The sequence below is a fragment of the Bufo bufo genome, chromosome 1 (assembly GCF_905171765.1).
Source record: "Bufo bufo chromosome 1, aBufBuf1.1, whole genome shotgun sequence".
Classification (NCBI taxonomy): domain Eukaryota; kingdom Metazoa; phylum Chordata; class Amphibia; order Anura; family Bufonidae; genus Bufo; species Bufo bufo.
Window position 1 is genome coordinate 756216792 of NC_053389.1, and position 24359 is coordinate 756241150.

At 44.6% G+C, this 24359-nt stretch overlaps 1 protein-coding gene across 1 annotated transcript in view; it reads left to right on the plus strand.

Annotated features, from left to right (window-relative positions):
* Nucleotides 1–3385: 3385 nt before the first annotated feature.
* The window catches only part of LOXL2 (lysyl oxidase like 2), a 75855-nt gene continuing 54881 nt past the window's right edge, over nucleotides 3386–24359 (plus strand). The window contains exon 1 of the mRNA XM_040414545.1: nucleotides 3386–3523. The gene's annotated coding sequence lies outside the window, so the exon portion shown is untranslated. The remainder of the gene's footprint in view (nucleotides 3524–24359) is intronic.

Below are 24359 nucleotides of genomic sequence, written 5' to 3' on the forward strand. Positions count from 1 at the left end.
GAACATATGTGAATGTTATAAGGAGCCTTCCCTCTGGAGGACGGTTTGCAGCACGTTGACAGTTCTCATTCCACACGTGACTGACTCCCCCTCTCAACCTCCCAGTAATAAGACTGGGTTTCCAGGGAGATCAAAAATGTTCCAGTAGTAAATGAGTAATATAAATCACGGACAAAGGATCCCATAAGACCCCTGACATATCCTACAGGACAAAAGGGTCACAGCCAGGCGACCCATACGCTTTGGCACCGCCTGGTATGTCGGGGCTTATCTGTCATCTATACTATATATTACATAAACAAATGTGAGTCAAAGACTACAGAAGTATCTGTAGGCCTCAAAAACTGCCTGTTGCGACCAATCAAAGCACAGCTTTCACTTTATTAACTGTTCTGGTAAAAAGAAAGCTGCGCTGTGATTGGTTGCTTTGGGCAACAAGTTTGAGGGGATAGATAAATAGCATAGTTGCCAACAGATAGATAGATATCTAATATATAAAGCTGAGTGTATGTGTGTATGTCCGCTAAAGGAATCCACACCGTCGCATTTACAATCACGAAATTTGGCACATAGATACATCAGGTGTCCGGGAAGGTTTTAGACCGGGTCTCAGCTCTCTAGCGTATACCGTTCCTGAGATATTCCCCAAAAAAGCAAATATTGCACCATCACATGACCTACATTAGCCAATAGGAGCCTGCAGGTCTTTCTCCTCCTATCCCAACTGCCATACACATGGTTACATGACCCTTATCAGCCAATAGAAGCTCACAGGCCTTTAGTCTTCACATACACACATGCAACGGGCGCCTCACCCTAGGGCCCTCTATATAGCGCGTCCCAGGCTTAGTAGGAAATGCTGAGTGGTATGTTGCGGCCTAAAATGTTTCTTTATGTGTTTCACGGTGCTCCTACCTGTATACGGCTGGACCCCAGGCTTTGGCTCCGAAGCAATAAATAGGGGGAATAATTGAGGGATTAAAGAATAACTTGAGTCCAAACCTTGAGATGAAGTTCAATGGCCGTTTTACTTTGAGTAAACGTTTTCCAAAATGGTTTACAGGCTTTGTCTTGGTTCCAGTAGGCTTTAGCATGAAACTGGCAGGCAAACTCCACTCTGCTATATCTGTTTCTCTCTGACTCTGCTGTACTGACAGGCTGGCTGTATAACTCAGCTTCTTCTGTATGCTGCACTTCACTTTGTAGTCTGACTCTAGGTTATGCCAGGGAACTTGAGCCTCCTGGCTCTTGAGGCTTTAAGCTTTGGCCTCCATGGCCAGCAGAGCTTAAGGTGCTCTGGCTGGCATGGTCACGTCCAGCAGAGACGTGCCCCTGCAAACCTTTCCCCTGGGAGGCGGAAAGCTAGACTGGAACTAACTGGTCCCCACCCTTCCTGCAGGAAGTAGTACAAGCCAGGCACATTACGTGAACATAACAGTTGGAAACAGATAAGGAATGCACATTGTGGAGGACCTGGAAAGACATACATAAGATGACATTACATTAGCCCATTAGAGATAGTAGCAGGGTGCAGTAGTGGTAACACCACTCTGGGATGTTACACACAGTTTAACACCAGGTTTCCATAACAATCCAGCCATTTTTCTTCACTGCTATAGGTCAGCGTTAAAGGGGCAGGGCGCTGTGGAGGTCACAGTTAAGGGGGCAGGCTTCTGTGGAGGTCACAGTTAAGGGGACGGTTCACTGTGGAGGTCAGTGTAAGAGGCAGATTGCTGTAGAGGCCACTGTTAAGGGGACAAGGTGTTGTGGAAATCACTGTTAAGGAGATGAGGTACTGTGGAGGTCACTAACAAAGGGGCCGATGCTGTGGAGGTCACTGTTAAAGGGGCGTGCCGCTGTTTAGGTCACTGTTAAGGGGGCGGGATGCTGTGGAGGTCACTGGTAAAGGGGTGGGCGCTATGGAGGTCTCTGTTAAGGGGGCAGGGAACAGTGGAGGTCACAGTTAAGGGGATGGCCCGCTATGGAGGTCAGTGTTAAGGGCCGGGGTGCTGTAGAGGTCACTGTTAAGGGGGCGGGGTGTTGTGGAGGTCACATTTTAAGGGAACGGAGCTCTGTGGAGGTCAGTGTTAAGGGGGCGGGTTATTTTGGAAATCACTGTTAACGAGACGGGGTACTGTGGAGGTCACAAATAAAGTGCCGGCCGCTATGGAGGTCACTGTTAAAGGGGAAGGCGCTGTGGAGGCTACTGTTAAGGGTGCGGTTGACTGTGGAGATCACTATTAAAGGGGCAGCAGGGTACTGTGAGGTCACTGTTATGGGAGCGGGGTACAGTGGAGGTCCCTGTTAAGGGAGCGGGGTACTGTGGCAGTCACTGTTAAAGGGGCAGTCGCTGTGGAGGTCTCTGTTAAGGGGGCCGGAAATGATGGAGGTCACAGTTAGGGGGACTGCAACCTATGGTCAGTGTTAAGGGGCGGGTGCTGTAGAGGTCACTGTTAAGGGGGTGGAGTGCTGTGGAACTCACTGTTAAAGGGGCAGGCTGCTGTGAAGGTCAAAGTTAAGGGGGTGGGCTGCTGTGGAGGTCCCATTTTAAGGAGGCGGGGCACTGTGGGGGGTCAGTGTTAAGGGGTGGGGGGCTGTGAAGGTCACTGTTGAAGGGGCGGGGCACTGTAGATGTCACTGTTATAGGGGATACTGTCGATATCTTTTAACGACACACAGAAACATTAAATGAAATAGATGAAATATACCTGTGTGAAGCCGGATCCTTCCGCTAGTGATATATAGATATGAGATAAATAGATAGACCAAAAAGCAGATCATTTCTGGTGTCTGGTTCTGGGCCTCACTGTGATAAAAGATGTATGCATACAATAAGTGGCTGCGTTCACACAGCACATACAGATGCCTCCGTTTGACGTATACGTTTAAAAAAAAAATAATACAAAAACGCAGCACACCACGTTGTATCCTGCACAGTCCGATAAAAAATTCTATATGTCAACGTATACATTTTATTTTTTTTACAATTGAACTCTATAGTGAACGGATGCCACTGTATAGCATCAGTCTGAGGCATCCGTTAAACATGTATATTTTCTGTATACGTTAAACGGATAGAAAATATGTGATGTAAACCCAGCTTAAGACTGCGTTATCGTAACTGGTATCAGCCTCAAACAGTTACATGATAAAGTTAGCTCTGCTACATCTGTATACCTCGTGCAGCGTGCAGTTTGGCGTGTCGCACCAGTCTGTGCTCATTTTATATAAGCCCCAAGTCAGAAGATTTCTTAGCTAACGTTTAACCCCTCAGAGCCCAGAGCACAACTCCTATGTATGAGCTCACTGGTTAGGATGTGAGAGTCTGCTGGGGGCTGGGAGAGGAGGGGAGAGGAGGGGAGAGAGGGAGGGAGGCTTCCGTGATTTCAAAAAGTGTGCTGGAGACTTCAGGGAAAGCTTCCATAACACGGCCAGGGACCCTCATCATCCCAGGACTGAGCAGAGACCCTGACAGGCTACAAAGGCTACTCCACCAGTGGGGACCTGCAACTGCAGCTGACCTGTGAGTGCACACTACACAGACTACACAGTGCACATGGAGGGAGGGATAGTAGGGGTAGTAGCTGTCCTGAAAGTAAGTGCCCATTACCAGTGCCAACATTTGTTTCATGATCTACTGCATAGTAGAGTGGGAGAGATGCTCTGCAGATGTTACTAGATGCACTTTTATACAATATATGGGCGGAGAGATGCTCTGCAGTTGTTATATGTCATACACTTTTATACAATATATGGGTGGAGAGATACTCTGCAGATGTTACATGAGATACACTTTTATACAGTATATAGGTGGAGAGATGCTCTGCAGATGTTACATGAGATACACTTTTATACAGTATATGGGTGGAGAGATACTCTGCAGATGTTACATGAGATACACTTTTATACAGTATATGGGTGGAGACATGCTCTGCAGTTGTTACATGAGATACACTTTTATACAGTATATGGGTGGAGAGATGCTCTGCAGATGTTACATGAGATACACTTTTATACAGTATATGGGTGGAGAGATGCTCTGCAGGTGTCACATAGATAAGTATACATAGAATGTATGCAGTGTATGGGGAGAGATGCTCTTCAGCCTCCCATAGCTTAGAGAGAAATGGTCTGCACATGATTCATTGAGGAATTTACTGCAGAGGTCAGGGTTGTGACCTTACAGATCCAGTGATGCTCCTTTATCTATATGGGATGGAGCAATGCTCTGCAGCTGCTGACTAGCTTGTACTAAGTAACATGTTGTTGTCACTTTTATAGGGTAATGCTCTGCAGCACTATTATAGCTAATGATGAATGATGCTCTGCAGAAGTTATATAACTTATGGGGAGTATTTATCACTTGTATAAAGTGAAAGTCTGCAGAAGAAACATGGCCGATGTAAGTAAAGTGTAAAATGTTTCTTGAATGGGTTAAAGTTCTGCAGAAAGTTTGCATATGTCACTAATGGAGTAATGCTCTGCAGTAGTTATATGAGAATGGATGTTCTCTATGTGCTACATAGTTCATGGTGGATAAAGTTGATGTACCACGAGTAATTATCTTCATGTTTATGGTGTGTGAAGTGTATATGTGGTTTGTATGGCGTGATGCTCTGCAGAAATGATATAGCCTAAAGGAGTGATGCTCTACTGAAGCTATACATAAAGAATATACTTCTTGTAAGGTGTGATGCCCTGCAGACGTTATAGAGCCTATAAGGAGTGATGCTCTGTAGCACTTATACATAACACAGTGAGTGTAGTGTATAGGTCACTCCTTCTGTGGAGTGATGCTCTGTAGAAGTGACATAGCTTATGGTGTCCCTATCAGCGATATGTAGCTAATGAGCGTCCCATCTTCATTGAGATGCTCTGCAGATGTTGCCCAGTCTTATGTGAGTGATGCTCTGCAGTGGTTTCTCATCTTTATGGTCACTATTCTGAACTTCTGCTGAGAAAGAAGCTGATAATGACAATTATTAGATACTGGCGCCAGCATTGAAGCTGTGAAGGATTTCACTTCTCTACATCTTGTCTTCTCTACCTTCCTACCTTCTCGCTCCATCATTGATGTCTGCACTCTGTATAAGTAATACTGTATGTAAAAGATCCTACATAACTGCCATGTATGTGAAGGGAGCGCAATTGTTGTTAATACTCTGCAGATCATATTAAGGTGGTCACAGATATATAGGTGTGAGCCGCAACGCCGACCCCCCCCCCCCCCTCCCCGGCGAGGCTTGTTAATGTAGAATGTTATCACCATAGATGGAGGAGATCTACCAAGCACCCCCATGAAGCGATCTAGAAGTTTGGCCAAAGAAAGAAATCTAACAAGGCTGTTCATTGTTTATGCCCTTGAAGGATGGATAGCATAGCCAGTGATGGCTAACCTTCCGCACTCCAGCTGTGGTTAAACTACGACTCCCAGCATGCTACATTCATTTCTATAGAGTTCCTTGAACAGCCAAGCAAGTGTACATCTTGGGAGTCGTAGTTTCACCACAGCTGGAGTGTCGGAGGTTAGCCATCACAGGCAAAGCAAGCACATGCCAGTATAGAGGCTATAATGTATAGAGGTGCTCAGCAGTATCACAGCACCCCAGCTGCACAGACTCCTCTGGTTTACCAATTAGGGCTTCTTCCTGCCTGTGAAGGATATTACAGCCGGTTGCTCCTCTCTGTATTAACTCTGGCAATGCAGGGAGTAAATGGTCTGGTGCTGTGTCTCATGCAGGTTCCTTCCCTCCGTCTAATGCTCCTCAAAAATTCCAGTCACAGAGGAAAAGTGACATGGAGTACAATGGGACAATGTCTGTACTGATCCCATGGTACCAATGTACAGGCCAGGTCATACCCATTAAATACTGGATGGAGTCTTGTTTTGGCCTGTGCTAGAGAGCTATCTTTTCCAAATTTTCAACCATTTTATAGTTAGTAGATGAACATTTTTTTAAATACTCACCTAACATTTTGGAATGTAAGTAAATGGCGTCACCACCACCTTCACTAGGAAGATGGACTTGGATTATGTATGTACTTGAAGGTAAAGAAGTCCCAACAGGTCATACAGGAACCAATGAGAAGATAGACTGTCCTCTAATGTAAAAAACAAACAAACTATCATTGGGTTAGGATTATAGAATTTTTGTTCTGATTGGCTGTTATGGTCAAATTCTCATTTTTGGCTGGCATAGTTTTCATTCAAGTCCAAGTGACACTAAACCAATGGAGAATAGGCCAGTGGGGACAGGCAAATGACTCCCTTGTTGAAACCGAGGGGATCATTTTTAGACCAGCAAATGTTGTTGGCTGGATGTCCACTGGTCTATGTCTCTTGGTAATCATGGACTGTTATCAACTAATCTTCCATTAATGTGATTGGCTAACCATTTCTATGAAGGTGGAGATAAGTGTCTTGAAGACACCTGTGGATCTGCCTCCAGTGGGACCATAGAATAGGCTTTGACTATCAAATATGGCTGACCTGGTTTCTTCCCTAGAGCAGATACCAGAGGGATTCCCCAACAGAGATCTTATTAGCATCTGACATAGAGGACTTAGGAGGATCTTTTAGATCATTTTTAACAAACATATTTTTTAGATGTCCAGTTCCCTCAATAACTGACCACATTGGTAACATCTGCCTCAAATAACCCATTTGTCAAAATGATTTACTGCCTTGGTGGAAAAACCTTCTGCTGGCCTGATTATCCAGTAATGGTTGTTTCCCATCATAAAATGCCACAGCTGTCCCTGGTGTTTATGAGAGCTTCCTCTGTTATGAAAATTTATACCATTTATGACCTGACACATCTGTGATGCTTACCAAGATCTTCTAGATCTTCTTTTGGACATTTATCAACAATTTATGGGAACCGCCAGACACCCAATATCTTGTGCTGTTATGATGCTTCAAATATGAAGGCAATGCTCATTATAGGTTCTAGATCGTGCCTATTCCTGCTTGAATTAGAGCCTCTCTTGCCTATTTTATGCATCGGCCCAGGTATTGTCAATGTCCTGTGCTTCTTGGGTTTGTTCCAGGATAAGGCACAAGCTTCGAGGACACATAGAGAGTGATTGCTGCTCCCAGACACATTCCTCCTCTGATCTGGGAAGGAGAAATCATGCTGGAAATGTGCTACGTTTAATTAACTTTATACAATATGTAGTGTACAGACTTGTTGGCCAACATTCTTATAAAAATGTACATCTCCAATTTCTGTGCAGCAGACCATAAGACACGTAGACTGAAAACATGATTTCTTCCATATTGCAAGCATTGAGATATATTACTCTCATTGAAGCTTATTTTACAACTTAGGAGTTATGAAAGGTTTCTTCCTGTTAAACTCTCACTGAACCTTTGATAGAACTTAAGGGCAATATGGAACGATGCTACCCTCTTATTATTTATTAATACATTATTACTACCTGCACCAAATGATGTCACACTCCGTCAGTAAATCACTGTCCAAAGTGGTGCTCACAGCCTAATTGTACTAACCACTGACCCACCCTGCTGCCCTAAAAGTTCTGTATTCACTGTATATGGATCTTTAGCCATAAAGGGATTATACCAAGATATAAAACTATCCCCTATCCACAGGATAGGTAATAAGTGCTTCATCGTCAGGGTCCAACCTCTGGGCCCCACTGACAATCACGAGAACGGGAATGAAATGGTGGCCAAGCATGTGCAGTGCCACTTACAGTCATTCTCTGTGGGACTCCTGCCAAGCACTGTACTCATCTATCTCCAGCAGATAATGCAGGAGATAGCTAATCTATTCATTCAGAATACTCAGGACCCCCATTCTCATGATTAGTGGGACTCCCAGCAGTCCGTCCCTCACTGTGGATATGGTGGAATATAAGTCTGTATATTGGAAAAACTCCTCTAAAGGGAATTTTTCAGCAGTTTTATGGTGTCCTAACTAAGGGCAACATAAACTAGTGACAGGTCTCCTTAGCAAAATGCTGGGTCACTTTCTTTATTTGAACCAGCGGTTTTGCCAAAATCTTGTAGTGAACAGCTCCAGACCATGCCAATGAGTCCCCATATTTATGAGCTCACGACTCTTTGCACCCAACTGCTAATTCATATGGAAAAAAGCTGTCAGAGGCAGGTGGGCGAGGAGAGCCGCGAGCTTGTGGATATGGGGACTCATTGGCATGTGCTGGAGCTGTTCGGGTTTAAAAGTGAGAAAAGCAGAAAACTGGTGACAGATTCCCTTTAGGTGACAATACTCCTTCAATGATCATTCAACCAACTGCTATTAATCCCAACTCGACTCACAAGCAATAGTACAGTACAGTTCATCTAGTTGAGGGACAGCAATGGTCTGTACAATCTGTCTAGCTGAGTGACAGCAATAGATGGTACAGCCCATCTAATTGGAGGACAGCATTGGTCATTACAGTCCTTCCAACTAAGATACAGTCCATCTAGTTGAAGGACAGCAATAGTTGGGAAAGTCTATCTAGTTGAGTGACAGTATTGGTCATTAAGAGTCCATCTAGATGAGTGGTGGCAATGGTCTGTACAGTCCATCTAGCTGAGTGACAGCAATAGTTGGTAAAGTCTATGTAGTTGAGTGACAGCAATGGCTGGTACAGTCCATATAGTTAAGTGACAGTATTGGTCATTACAGTCCATCTAGTTGAGGGACAGCAATGTTCGGTACAGTCCATCTAGTTGAGTGTCAGCAAAGGCTGGTACAGTACATGGTTAAGGAATGTACAGGGAATGTACAATGTTTGAACTGTACATGTTAGGTACACACATGGACGACAGATGGCCCGGGGGCACATTCCTTAATAGGTCACTTAAAGGGCATCATATTATATACCTTTAGCCCAATAACATGCATGGCCTCCAATTCTCGTCTCATCTAGGCCTGCCGTGTAGTTCTACTTGAATGCCAAACCTGTCACCAGCTGTAGAGTGGTTTCCTATCACTTTCCCTTTTGTCTACTCTCCATTCCTGACGTTCTCCTTTCCCGGTCATTCCAGCCTCCACCTTCCTGCCTGTGTCCCACCTCCCACCAGCACTCTCATTACTAAATGACTTTTCAGGATGATGTTGAATAACCCCAGGGTCTTCAGATCTCCTCTGCTACAGATGCTTTTTGTCCTCACTGCTGACTACTGAAACCTCTGGCCTCTATTCAGACCAGGGGCGGTAGTCGACATGCAGGGTCTGGCTTGCTATCTCAAGGTTAACGACTTTCACAGGTCATGAATACATTTTAAAACTGCAAAAAATAGCACCACACTCAACAGCCTATTGAAATAATGCTTACCTATGGCAAGCTGGTCTTCCCCCTTAAGTGTACAGTACTTCTGGTGAAAATAAAATCATTATTAACTAATTAACTGCTCGATTTATTGCTATAAAAACCACATAATAATAATAATAATAATGGTGGTGATATTATAATTATAAAAGTATTGGATTTGTAGTATTGTTTTATCTTAGTATTGGATTTAATGTTATTTTTAATGCTAATTTTGTCTATTATAAAAAAACACATTGCTAAGCCATGGTTAAAAAAGCATAGTAGTGAACATCCTAGAAATGTGTTGCCTACGCATTTAAAACCAGGAATGGCGAACCATCTATTGTGTATGGGGTCCTCCTGAGTCCTGACTCTCTCTGATGGCAGATTTTGGGAGAGATAAGGATCAGGCTGTTGGATTTCAACATGCCTGAGCCTTGTGTTCTTTGGGAACACTTTCAAATGTATATGACCAGCATGCTACAACGAAGAACCACTTAGGTTCAAAATGCGTAAGCTTAAACTCCTAGGAAATTCAGTACTATGGCTTTAAAGATGCTTTAATATATTTTTCTTTATCGGATGTGTGCTGGATGTCACAGACAGGGCCAAGTAGTAAGGACGCAAATGTTCTGTACCTGAAAGGGGTGTAAACCTTTAAGACTAGATAGGATTACCGGAAGCATGAAGGTGGAAGTATAGCCATGAAAATGTACTTCAAGACACAGCATTTCCCCCTAATATTGTCCCAGGGGTTGTGAGATTGTTGTAAAAACTCATTTTCATACACAGGTTTCATAGTGAAATCGGAGTTTACAGAGGGGGCTCCTCTGTTCAGGATCTCAGAGCAGTCACAAAAAGCATCTCTCGCTCTGGAGGACCTGTTCTGTTCTGCATGCCACAGACAACCCTTTCATCTGAATGGACATTGTGTAATGCTTAATTACCCCTGAGGTGGCGCTGCAGGGAAACTGAACACTAATGAACAGGCTTTCCCCATAAATACCTGTGGATCCCAGCAGGGGGACACTTTGTGAATAGCTTATTGCAGAGACGCTTCTAACAAGTAGAGGTTGTTCAAACTCTAGATCTACAGAATATAGACCACCTTGGTCTGTGCTGTACAATGAGCTAGGGTCAACAAAATCAGCAATCCTCCAACTGCACGTTCAACATGGCTGGAGGCTATCACTGAGGGTCAGGATTATTTAAAGTATTTTCTTGTTGTACTGATGGCCCTGGGGACATTTTTCCTGCTACTCATTAGTTCCATTTTCTGGGTAAATTGAACCTTATGTCTCCAGATTTCTGTAAACAATGACAGTAACATGATCCCCAAACCGTAGTAATATAGATGATTACATGACAAATCCGGTAAATGTGTGATCCATCAGACTGGGCTTGTCTCGGGACACAGATAGCACCAAATTTACAATCTTTCTTATTTTTTTTTCTTCCCTAAGGCCTCATGCACATGACCGTTGTTGTGTTCCGTGTCCGTTGTTCCGTTTTCCGTGATTTTTTGCGGACCCATTGACTTTCAATGGGTCAGTTGAAAACTCGGCTAATGCACCGTTTTTCATCCGCGTCCGTGATCCATGGTTCCAGTCCGTCAAAAAAATATAACCTGTCCTATTATTTTCGCAGAAAACGGTTCGCGGACCCATTCAAGTCAATGGGTCCGTGAAAAAACACGGAGGCACACAAGATTGTCATCCGCGTCCGTGAGTCCACGTCCGTTTCTTTCCTATCATTTGCATGGCAAACTTGACTTAGACTTTTTTTTGCTTTCCTTTATGTCTGGTGATCCTCCAAAAATAAAGGAAGACACACGGAAACAAAAACGGAAACGGATCACGGAACAACGGAACCCCGTTTTGCGGAACGGAACACAACAACGGTCGTGTGCATGAGGCCTAAATTGTATGTTTTTATCTGATGCCTTTCTGAGAAACGGACGTTAAAAACGGACTCATTCAATTGTATGGGGGCTGTCTGTCAGTGAAAAAACAAACAAGATCTTTCTTGACGTCACTTATTCACTGTCCGTCCAAAAAAACTGTCGTGTGAATAAACCCATAAACTACCATTGGTCTTAACACAGACGTGTTATGACCGTTAAAAAAAGTCGATCACATGTCCGTTTTTCATGTAGCCTAAAGCCTAAATGGGGAAGCTAAAACAAGTCTGGGAAGCAGGGAGAGGCAGTTATATACCCCAACAATCACACATTTATAGATTAGCCTTAGGCCTAGTTCACACGATCGTTTTTTTTGCGAGTGTACGGGACTTTTTTTGTGTTCCGTATAATACGGAACCATTCATTTCAATGGTTCCGCATTAAAAACGGAATGTCTTCCGTAAGCATTCCGTTTCCGTATTTCCGTTTTTTCCGTTCTGTTGAAAGATAGAACATGTCCTATTATTGCCCGCAAATCACGTTCCGTGGCTCCATTCAAGTCAATGGGTCCGCAAAAAAAAATGGAACACATACGGAAATGCATCCGTATGTCTTCCGTATCCGTTCCGTCTTTGCGGAACCATCTATTGAAAATGTTATGCCCAGCCCAATTTTTTCTATGTAATTACTGTATACTGTATATGCCGTATGGAAAAACGGAACGGAAAAACGTAACAGAAACGGAAACAAAAAACGTAACAACGGATCCGTGAAAAACGGACCGCAAAAACCTATAAAAGCCTTAGAAGAACGGTCCCATCCTTATTGAATAGCTTTCAATGTCAGCTATTTGGTAACACTGTACAGGTGCTCGAGCAGAAGAGACTCTCTAGGTAACGTCCCTTAGGCCAAATCCATTGACTTTAATAAAAAAACACAACAGAGAATACATGGGATTCCACCCTGATGGTATGAATTGCCTTTAGGAAACGTTTGTGAAAATATGACCTAATACCTCCCAAGTATCAGACATGAGAACCAGGTGTAACTCCATATCATAGAAGCATCTGCAAAATGATCACCTCCTACACTGAAGAGTTCCCAGAATACCACAGGTGATCTACCTTCTCTGATCTAGGGCCCCAATGTAAGATCTATCAAAGGGCATCTTCCTTGTGACACTGGTGTCTTCTGATGAGTCAGAGGGGACATTTGACTGCTACTTCATAAACCCTATAGCTACACCTCTATCCTTTTTCTTTAAGGTGGTTCTGCAGAACTAGAAAAACATGGCTGCTTTCTTCCAAAAACTGGGTCCCACCTCTCCATAGGTTTTGTCTGGTTACTGAGACTAAAGACGTTTAAAGTGAATGGCACTGATTTGCAATACCACACACAACCTGAGGACAGGTGGTGCTGTACTGTTCTTATAATCCTGGACAACCTTCCTTCCATAAGGCCTCATGCACACAACCATATCTGTTTTGCAGTCCACAAATCGCGGTTCTGCAAAATACAGATGTGGTCCACGTACCGTACTCATTTTATTTGCGGACCAATTGTTTTCAGTGGGCCGTGGTCCACATTTTGCAGATATATTCTGTCTTTTTGCGGAAGGACATACGGATGTTGAAAGCATAGTAGAATATGTCCTATACTTGTCAAAATGTGGACCTCCAACCTATTGAAGTCAATGGGTCTGCAAAAAATGCGGATGCAGCACGAATATTTTGCAGATCTGCAATTTGAGTGCCGCAAAATGAATACGGTCATGTGCATGAGACCTTAGAATATCTGCACACTGTTTGGAATATACAAATGTGATAGCACTCTATATCCAGCATTCTGCCCTGACTCCATGCTGGATGAGGCATTGGTGTACATTTTGGCCAAAGCGTAATAAGCCACTCACCATGTCAAGGTCGCCTCTATTTGAGTGGTCCCTAACACTAGTTCCTACCTGTTTATGGGCCATGACAGCCACACAAAGTCCAGGGAATGCAGGTCAGCATGCACACCAAGCACACTCTGCTTTTAACCCCGTTCGGTGCCATTACAGCTTTCATCGGATCCAGGGATGCAAGTACCAACATGCACGCTGAGCCCACCATATACTTCTCCTGGAGCCAAATGGCTACTGGTAGGTTCTATATAAGCAAACTCAGTTTTATACTGACTAAAACCAGCCTCCAGGACAGATTGACTGGTCAGGTGTGCATGACTGCATGGAGATCGCCACGCCTCCAATATATACTACAAAGAAAAAATTTGGGGAATTGAGTCCGCACAACTGGATCCAGCGTGCATGTTGGTACTTGCATCCCTGGATCCGATGAAAGCTGTAATGGCACCGGACGGGGTTAAAAGCAGAGTGTGCTTGGCTTGCACGCTGACCTGCATTCCCTGGACTTTGTGTGGCTGTCATGGCCCATAAACAGGTAGGAACTAGTGTTAGGGACCACTCCATAGAGGCGACCTTGACGTGGTGAGTGGCTTATTACGCTTTGGCCAAAATGTACACCAATGCCTCATCCAGCATGGAGTCAGGGCAGAATGCTGGATATAGAGTGCTATCACATTTGTATTTTCCGTTTGTATATGTATTTCGCCATAGTGATGTGCACCACATACAGGGTTGTGCTGACTCAATCACCCACATTTTTTCTTTGTAGTATATATTGGAGGTGTGGCGATCTCCTTTGAGTCATGCACACCTGACCAGTCAATCTGTCCTGGAGGCTGGTTTTAAAGTCAGTATAAAACTGAGTCTGCTTATATAGAACCTACCAGTAGCCATTTGGCTCCAGGAGAAGTATATAGTGGGCTCAGCATGCATGTTGGTACTTGCATCCCTGGATCCGATGAAAGCTGTAATGGCACCGGACGGGGTTAAAAGCAGAGTGTGCTTGGCGTGCACGCTGACCTGCATTCCCTGGACTTTGTGTGGCTGTCATGGCCCATAAACAGGTAGGAACTAGTGTTAGGGACCACTCAAATAGAGGCGACCTTGACGTGGTGAGTGGCTTATTACGCTTTGGCCAAAATGTACACCAATGCCTCATCCAGCATAGAGGCAGGGCAGAATGCTGGATATAGAGTGCTATTGCATTTGTATTTTGCGTTTGTATATGTATTTCGCCATAGTGATGTGCACCTACATACAGGTTGTGCTGACTCAATTCCCCAAATTTTTACTGTTTGGCATATGTGTAGGTTTTCCCTGCTAATTTAGATGAGATTTTCAAAATCTCATGCACATGGTGCAGGAAATTGTGCAGATTTTGAAATCTGCACCCTGTCAATCCTTTGTGCCTATTTATATTGTGCTTTTCATTCTTTGCGATGCGAAAGGAGAAATCTTAGGGAAAGCCATAACAATATCCACAAGTAACAGCGAAATCCGCACCAAAATCCATGTGGAAAATCTGCATCAGATACATTCATGTGTGCAGGCAGCTATAATGCGGACTTCATGAGGATTTGCGGTATGGAATTCGCAGCACAAATCTGTACACATTTACAAGTCAATGGAGTTTTGCACACACTATGAACATGCTGCAGATTTTTTCCTAGTGCAGATTCCTTCTTGTGGATTCCATTTTGAAATCTGCAGCATGTTCATTACCTTGCAGATTGTGTGCAGATTTATCATAGATTTTTTTCCATTGAAGTCAATGGAGTTCTAAAATCTGCATCTAAGGCCTCCTGCACACGACCGTTGTGTGCACCCGTGGCCGTTGTGCCGTTTTCCGTTTTTTTTCGCGGACCCATTGACTTTCAATGGGTCCGTGGAAAAATCGGAAAATGCACCGTTTTGCAGCCGCATCCGTGATCCGTGTTTCCTGTCCTATTTTTTTCACGGCCAACGGTTCACGGACCCATTCAAGTCAATGGGTCCATGAAAGAACACGGATGCACACAAGATTGGCATCCGCGTCCGTGATCCGTGGCCGTAGGTTACTTTTTATACAGACGGATCCGCTAGTTAGAATATACTGAGAACTGTGTACATGACTGCCCCCTGCTGCCTGGCAGGTGCTGCCAGGCAGCAGGGGGCAGGCCGCCCCCCTGTAGTTAACACATTGGTGGCCAGTGCGGCCGCCCCCCCCTCCCTCCCCTGTAGTTAACTCATTGGTGGCCAGTGGGCCCCCCTCCCTCCCCTGTAGTTAACTTTTTGTTGTCCAGTGCGGCCGGCCCCCCCTCCCTCCCCTGTAGTTAACTCGTTGGTGGCCAGTGGGCCCCCCCTCCCTCCCCTGTAGTTAACTCGTTGGTGGCCAGTGGGCCCTCCCCCCTCCCTCCCCCTCCTAATTAAAATCTCCCCCCCTATCATTGGTGGCAGCGGAGAGTACCGATCGGAGTCCCAGTTTAATCGCTGGGGCTCCGATCGGTAACCATGGCAACCAGGACGCTACTGCAGTCCCGGTTGCAATGGTTACTTAGCAATTTGTAGAAGCATTATACTTACCTGCGAGGCTGCGATGTCTGTAACCGGCCGGGAGCTCCTCCTACTGGTAAGTGACAGGTCTGTGCGGCGCATTGCTTAATGATCTGTCACTTACCAGTAGGAGGAGCTCCCGGCCGGTCACAGACATCGCAGCCTCGCAGGTAAGTATAATGCTTCTACAAATTGCTAAGTAACCATGGCAACCGGGACTGCAGTAGCATCCTGGTTGCCATGGTTACCGATCGGAGCCCCAGCGATTAAACTGGGACTCCGATCGGTACTCTCCGCTGCCACCAATGATAGGGGGGGAGATTTTAATTAGGAGGGGGAGGGAGGGGGGAGGGCCCACTGGCCACCAACGAGTTAACTACAGGGGAGGGAGGGGGGGGGGCGGCCGCACTGGACAACAAAGAGTTAACTACAGGGGAGGGAGGGGGGCCCACTGGCCACCAATGAGTTAACTACAGGGGAGGGAGGGGGGCCGGCTGCACTAGACAACAAAGAGTTAACTACAGGGGGGAGGGGGCCGGCCGCACTGGCCACCAATGAGTCAAAAACGGGGGGGTCTGCCCCCTGCTGCCTGGCAGCACCTGCCAGGCAGCAGGGGGCAGTCATGTACACAGTTCTTTTAGTATATTCTAACCTGAAGCGTCCCCATCACCATGGGAACGCCTCTGTGTTAGAATATACTGTCGGATTTGAGTTTCACGATCTAACTCATATCCGACAGTATATTCTAACATAGAGGCGTTCCCATGGTGATGGGGACGCTTCAAGTTAAAATATACCATCGGATTGGAGAAAACTCCGATCCGATGGTATATTAGCTCCTGACTTTACATTGAAAGTCAATAGGGGACTGATCCGTTTGAAATTGCACCATATTGTGTCAACGTCAAACGGATCCGTCCCCATTGACTTGCATTGTAATTCAGGACGGATCCGATTGGCTCCGCACGGCCAGGCGGACACCAAAACGACTGTTTTTTCATGTCCGTGGATCCTCCAAAAATCAAGGAAGACCCACGGATGAAAAAACGGTCACGGATCACGGACCAACGGAACCCCGTTTTGCGGGACGTTAAAAAACACTGTCGTGTGCAGGAGGCCTAACTCTGAAGGACAATTCGGTTTACTTGCAGACACAAAGGATTCTTTCTCAAAATCTGCATAACATTTCTTGCTGATTACTTGCATTTATATAATATTATCAAACTTGTGACTTCAAAAACAGATACAACCCCCCCACCACCATACCTTTGACATAAATGCTTGCATGCTGTGGCAGGCTTTTTGATATCCTTCTCATAGACTTCCACAGTGCCTCCATTATAAAGACAGCAATGCCCCCATTGTTCCAGCCACTGTGCTCCAGTTGGAGTCTTTGTAAGTTTTAGGAAATGTTCCCTTAAACTACTGAAACCTGTGAAGAGATCCACACTTACCTGTTCCCCTCCGCCCCCATACTTACCAACATTCTATTTGTTAAATTTGTGACATGTAAGACCCACCCCAGGAACATCCAAACCCACCCAAGCCGCCCACATATGGATGGTATTTAAGACCTGACCATTTTTTTGGGGCCCCGGAGAGCCCAAATTTGCAGGGACTGTCCCGATAAATTTGGGACTTTTGGTAACTAGGCGCTTTGTTTCGGCTCCCGGGCTGTCTTACCTGGACCTCCAGTCTGTCAACTTCCGCATGGACCGGGTCAATGACTGGTGTCGGCGCTATTTTGTCCAGAGGCAGAACGTGACCCAGCAGTGTTGTGTCGCCCATTACTATTGAAGCCTGCCATTGCTTGGAGGGGACCTGTTGACCCCCTTCTGTGTGGAAATTGACAGGCATAGACTGGAAGTCCAATGAAGACAGTCAGGGAGCCACAGAGATGGAACAAAGCAGCGGTATAGATCTCTTCAGAAGTACTGTTAGGTTGTGGTGGTGATTAAAAAAAATAACCTAGACAACCCCTAACTTCCAGCCATAGTCTCCCACAGTGTTTTCATAATTGCCAGACATAGTGCCCTGTAATGACAACACCAGTTGCATGGCGCTCAGCTATCTCGAGCAGTCCCAGAGAGAACGAATGGAGTGTTAGCACGCATGCTTGACCACCACGATTATTCAGGGGAATCGAGACCACCCGTTCTTGTGATTGGTGGGGGTCCCCGCCATCAGACTCCCCCACTGATCAGATACTTATTCCTTATGCTTTGGATAGAGAATCATTTTTTGTCTTGGTGCCCAGAGAAGAACTAGCATTTTAGTATCATCTTCATTATTATTACTGTCAGGACATATTTGGTGCCATAAGGATGTATCCAAGGAACAGGCATGGTTAAAGGGAACCTGTCATCACCTTTATGCTGTCCATACTAACGGCAGCATAAAGTAGAGACAGGTGAGTTGATTTCAGCGGTCTGTCATTTATAAGTTAAAAGTAAGTGGTTGTCAAGAACCAACATCACAATCATTGCAGACTGGGCCTGGAAAAGAGTCCCGGCCACCTGAGAAGAGTCCTGGTTATCCATGAATTCCTGCTCTCCCTGCCCACCTCCCTTTCTGTCTAGGAGAGAACTGACAATCATCAGCGGATGGGTGGAAGAGCAGGAGATTATGAATACCCAGGACTCTTCTCAAGTAGATTTGACTCTTTTCGAGGCCTGGGCTGCAATGATTATGATGCTGGTTCTCAGCAACCCCTTACTTTTAGCTCATAAGTGACACAGCGCTGAAATCAGCATTTCTGTCACTATTTTATGCTGCCCTCAGTGAGGTCAGCATAAAGTTGATGACAGGTTCCCTTTAAATCTTGTGGTTTGTTCTAAAGATGATCTTATTTCCTGGAGTTACCCTTTAGCTTTCACCATTCGTCACCTTTCCTCCAGACCCATCTCCACTCCACAGACATAACTGGGAGATGACATCATTGGAACATGCGGGTTTGTGTGAGGAGGCCTCTGGGTTCAGTCAGGCCTTTCCCTGGTAACTGGATACGCACTTGAGGAACAGTAAACTTGCAGTGAAAGCAGGAATTTCTATACCTAGACTAATAGGAGCAGGATACGATAACGTAACAATGCTGAGGAGCAGGGTACACAGTGCCAAAGGGTGAGACTGGCACTTATTCTCTCTCGTTATTATCAAAGCTACATGTTCAGACAGTCCATAGTGATATACAGTTTTGATCAAAAGTTTAAGACCACTTGAAAAATGGCAAAAAATCATATTTAGCATGGCTGGATCTTAACAAGGTTCCAAGTAGAGCTTCAATATGCAACAAGAAGAAATGGGAGTGAGACAAAACATTTTTTGAGCATTCAATTTAATGAAAACAACGAATAAACTGAAACATGCTGTTTTTCAGCTGATCAAAAGTTTAGGACCACACCTCCAAAAAAAAACTACACCCCCCAAAAACAGAAATCCAACTTCCAAACATGAACTCAGTAATGAGTAGCTCCGCCGTTATTGTTTATCACTTCCAAAATTAGTTTCGGCATGCTTGATGCAAGCGTTTCCATGAGGTGAGTGGGAACATTTCTCCAAGTGGTGAAGACGGCCGCACGAAGGCCATCTACTGTCTGGAACTGTTGTCCATTTTTGTAAACTTCCCTTGCCATCCATCCCCAAAGGTTCTCAATTGGATTTAGATCAGGGGAACACGCAGGATGGGCCAAAAGAGTGATGTTATTCGCCTGGAAGAAGTCCCTTGTCCTGCGGGCATTGTATACTGTAGTGTTGTCCTGTTGAAAAACCCAGTCGTTACCACACAGACGAGGGCTCTCAGTCATGAGGAATGCTCTCTGCAACATCTGGACATAGCCAGCGGCCGTTTGACGCCCCTGCACTTCCTGAAGCTCCATTGTTCCACTGAAGGAAAAAGCACCCCAGACCATTATGGCGCCCCTCCACTGTGGCGCGTAGAAAACATCTCAGGTGGGATCTGCTTGTCATGCCAGTAACGTTGGAAACCATCAGGACCATCAAGGTTAAATTTTTTCTCATCAGAGAATAAAACCTTCTTCCACCTTTGAATGTCCCATGTTTGGTGCTCTCTTGCAAAGTCCAAAACGAGCAGTTCTGTGGCGTTCAAGGAGACGAGGTCTTTGAAGACGTTTTTTGTTTTTGAAGCCCTTCAGTCTCAGATGCTATCTGATGGTTATGGGGCTGCAGTCAGCACCAGTAAGGGCCTTAATTTGGGTCGAGGATCGTCCAGTGTCTTGACGGACAGCCAATTGGATCCTCCGGCTCAGTGCTGGTGAAATTTTTTTGGGTCTTCCACTCAACTTTTTTGTTCCATAACCCTCAGGATCATTTAAGAAATTCTAAATGACTGTCTTACTGCGTCCCACCTCAGCAGCGATGGCGCGCTGTGAGAGACCCTGCTTATGCAGTTCAACAACCCGACCACGTTCAAAAAGGGAGAGTTTTTTTGCCTTTGCCATCACAACATGTGACTACCTGACAGAGAATGACAATGAATCCACATCTTTGCACAGATTTGGCCTTTTAAAGGCATGTGGTCCTAAACTTTTGATCAGCTGAAAAACAGGCTGTTTCAGTTTATTCGTTGTTTTCATTAAATTGAATGCTCAGAAAATGTTTTGTCTCACTCCCATTTCTTCTTGTTGCATGTTGAAGCTCTACTTGGAACCTTGTTAAGATCCAGCCATGCTAAATAAGATTTTTTGCCATTTTTCAAGTGGTCTTAAACTTTTGATCAGGACTGTATAACATAGTGATACAATACTCACCATGTAGGACTGGTGATAGGTCTAGCCTGGCATAGTGTATATGTTAGAAAGCAGTGTCTATGTGCCATAAATTGCACCAGTAGGGCCAATGTTATCTGTGGGTCAGTGGGCAGCACTTGGTGTCCAGGGTGTGCATGGATCTTTCATACCTCTTTTTATTATAATTGGGTAAAACCACCTACTTAGGACAAGCAGATACAGGCTTAGGGCTCATGCACACAAACGTATTTTCTTTCTGTGTCCGTTCCGTTTTTTTTGTGGACCGTATGCGGAACCAATTATTTCAATGGGTCTGCAAAAAAAACAGGAGGTACTCCATGTGCATTCCGTTTCCATATGTCCGTATTTCCGTTCCGCTAAAAAAATAGAACATGTCCTATTATTGTCTGCATTACAGACAAAGATAGGACTGTTCTATTAGGGGCCAGCTGTTCCATTCCGCAAAATACGGAATGCACACATCCGTATTTTTTGGGGATTAGTTTTTTGCAGACCGCAAAATACATACGGTCGTGTGCATGAGGCCTTAGTGGGTTTATACAGGGGTCGGTAAGGTCTCATGCACACGAACGTATGTATTTTGCGGTCCGCAAAAAACACGGATGAGGTCTGTGTGCTTTTCGTATAGAACGGAACAGCTGGCCCCTAATAGAACAGTACTATCCTTGTCCATAATGCGGACAATAATAGGACATGTTCTATTTTTTTGCGTATCGGACATGCGGAAATGGAGTACCTCCCGTTTTTTTTGCGGACCCATTGAAATGAATGGTTCCGCTTAGGTCCGCAAAAAAAACGGACTGGACATGGAAAGAAAATACGTTCCTGTGCACGAGCCCTTATATTGTATATTAGATCCTTGTAACTATTCTAATCGTGCCAACACCCTCTAAGTATAACTTTGCTGTGTTACCATCGAAGGCCACTGCTAGAACGCAGTGTATTCCTGTGAATGTTGTTCGTTTGGACCTGGACATTTCGCCGGCCATAACGGACAGATGGTGGCAGCATGGTGTATGGATGTGTGATGTGTTTTGGGGGTCTAGGTAGCCTTGTACATAGGCGAGTGTGGAAGCACAGTTCCCTCTTACAATCACATCACCCATAGGCTCCCATGACGGAAAAAAAATATGTATTCTGCATGCTGCACTTTTTTTGCGCTCTGCATCTGCAAAAAAGAGTGTAGGTGGCTATACTTTTCCACATTTACTAATGCATATTGGACTGACTGTGCGAAAAGGATAGTTAGGCATAGGCCATAAATGCAATAGGAACAACATAGTCTTAGGACTGTCCTAGGTTCTGCACACTAAACACAATGGGACTTACTGGAGGACGTCCATGGTCTTGAAGTAACATCGGTTTAACTACAGTAAGGCAATTTGGTTGTGGAGAACCACTACCGAAATATCAAAGAGTAAAGATATTTCCGACATGCTGACCAAAATAACAGCCAGCTTTACTCTTTGACAAGAACACCGGTCTACTTATCAGCCAGCTGTAATTTCAAGATGTCAGACAGCTCCTCTCCTTGAAGTCTGCATGAGATCCTTGAAGTGACTTCCAGGGTTGCTATACTGAGAGGAAAGCTTTGATGTAGAAGTCTGCTGTAAAGAAGAGACTCTATGTATCCTTTTTCTCCTCAAATCTGAATACCCCTAACAATGGAGACCACCCAACCACTGTCCACATGTGATCTCCCCAAGACATTGTCTAGGAAAACAGTGATGTCATATTTTCCAAGAATGGTGATGTAGCAATCATCCAGCAACTGATGAGAAAAACATACACATCCATGTACAATAGGGTTCCCACATGTGATGAAGACATTTCCTAAGGAAGTTTTCCAGAGTCTCAGACTATGCCTCACTGAGAACTTCAGGGGTGTCTTCTAAAAGCTGAACTCCAATTACCTATGTGTGCTGGTACTATGTTCATCACATGTAGCAGAGCTAAGATTGTAAAACTTCTACATTATCTTTATTCAGTGATCCTGAGATTGACGGGGCCTCAATGCAATGACAGGGTGTGTGTTGCAGTTTCCTGCACAGAGGTGCACCATAGCTGCAGCCCCTTCATTCCTAGAATTGGTGGGGTTCCACATAGCATATGCCATTAGTTTATGAGATGGCATAAACTTTGAAGTGGTTGTCTAACTAAGACAACCCCATCTATATGAATTATTAGGGTATACAGACGTCACATAGTGGAGCTTCCTGCTCAGGACCCCACTATGTGCCAGAGCCACCAAGACTGGCTCCAGATCTTGTATCTCCCAAATATGTGGAATTGTCCTGAACCTCAAAGTGAACAGGAGTTATGCAAATGTGCCCAAACGTGGACAATTCAGGGATATTTTGTAGGTATTCCCGAACAAATTGGGTATGGGGTTTAATAGTGTCTCATGAATGGAGATTCAACTGTTGGGAGATATACAGGGAGTGCAGAATTATTAGGCAAGTTGTATTTTTGAGGATTAATTTTATTATTGAACAACAACCATGTTCTCAATGAACCCAAAAAACTCATTAATATCAAAGCTGAATATTTTTGGAAGTAGTTTTTAGTTTGTTTTTAGTTTTAGCTATTTTAGGGGGATATCTGTGTGTGCAGGTGACTATTACTGTGCATAATTATTAGGCAACTTAACAAAAAACAAATATATACCCATTTCAATTATTTATTTTTACCAGTGAAACCAATATAACATCTCAACATTCACAAATATACATTTCTGACATTCAAAAACAAAACAAAAACAAAAAAGTGACCAATATAGCCACCTTTCTTTGCAAGGACACTCAAAAGCCTGCCATCCATGGATTCTGTCAGTGTTTTGATCTGTTCACCATCAACATTGCGTGCAGCAGCAACCACAGCCTCCCAGACACTGTTCAGAGAGGTGTACTGTTTTCCCTCCTTGTAAATCTCACATTTGATGATGGACCACAGGTTCTCAATGGGGTTCAGATCAAGTGAACAAGGAGGCCATGTCATTAGATTTTCTTCTTTTATACCCTTTCTTGCCAGCCACGCTGTGGAGTACTTGGACGCGTGTGATGGAGCATTGTCCTGCATGAAAATCATGTTTTTCTTGAAGGATGCAGACTTCTTCCTGTACCACTGCTTGAAGAAGGTGTCTTCCAGAAACTGGCAGTAGGACTGGGAGTTGAGCTTGACTCCATCCTCAACCCGAAAAGGCCCCACAAGCTCATCTTTGATGATACCAGCCCAAACCAGTACTCCACCTCCACCTTGCTGGCGTCTGAGTCGGACTGGAGCTCTCTGCCCTTTACCAATCCAGCCACGGGCCCATCCATCTGGCCCATCAAGACTCACTCTCATTTCATCAGTCCATAAAACCTTAGAAAAATCCGTCTTGACGTTTCAGCTTGTGTGTCTTGTTCAGTGGTGGTCGTCTTTCAGCCTTTCTTACCTTGGCCATGTCTCTGAGTATTGCACACCTTGTGCTTTTGGGCACTCCAGTGATGTTGCAGCTCTGAAATATGGCCAAACTGGTGGCAAGTGGCATCTTGGCAGCTGCACGCTTGACTTTTCTCAGTTCATGGGCAGTTATTTTGCGCCTTGGTTTTTCCACACGCTTCTTGCGACCCTATTGACTATTTTGAATGAAACGCTTGATTGTTCGATGATCACGCTTCAGAAGCTTTGCAATTTTAAGAGTGCTGCATCCCTCTGCAAGATATCTCACTATTTTTGACTTTTCTGAGCCTGTCAAGTCCTTCTTTTGACCCATTTTGCCAAAGGAAAGGAAGTTGCCTAATAATTATGCACACCTAATATAGGGTGTTGATGTCATTAGACCACACCCCTTCTCATTACAGAGATGCGCATCACCTAATATGCTTAATTGGTAGTAGGCTTTCGAGCCTATACAGCTTGGAGTAAGACAACATGCATAAAGAGGATGATGTGGTCAAAATACTCATTTGCCTAATAATTCTGCACG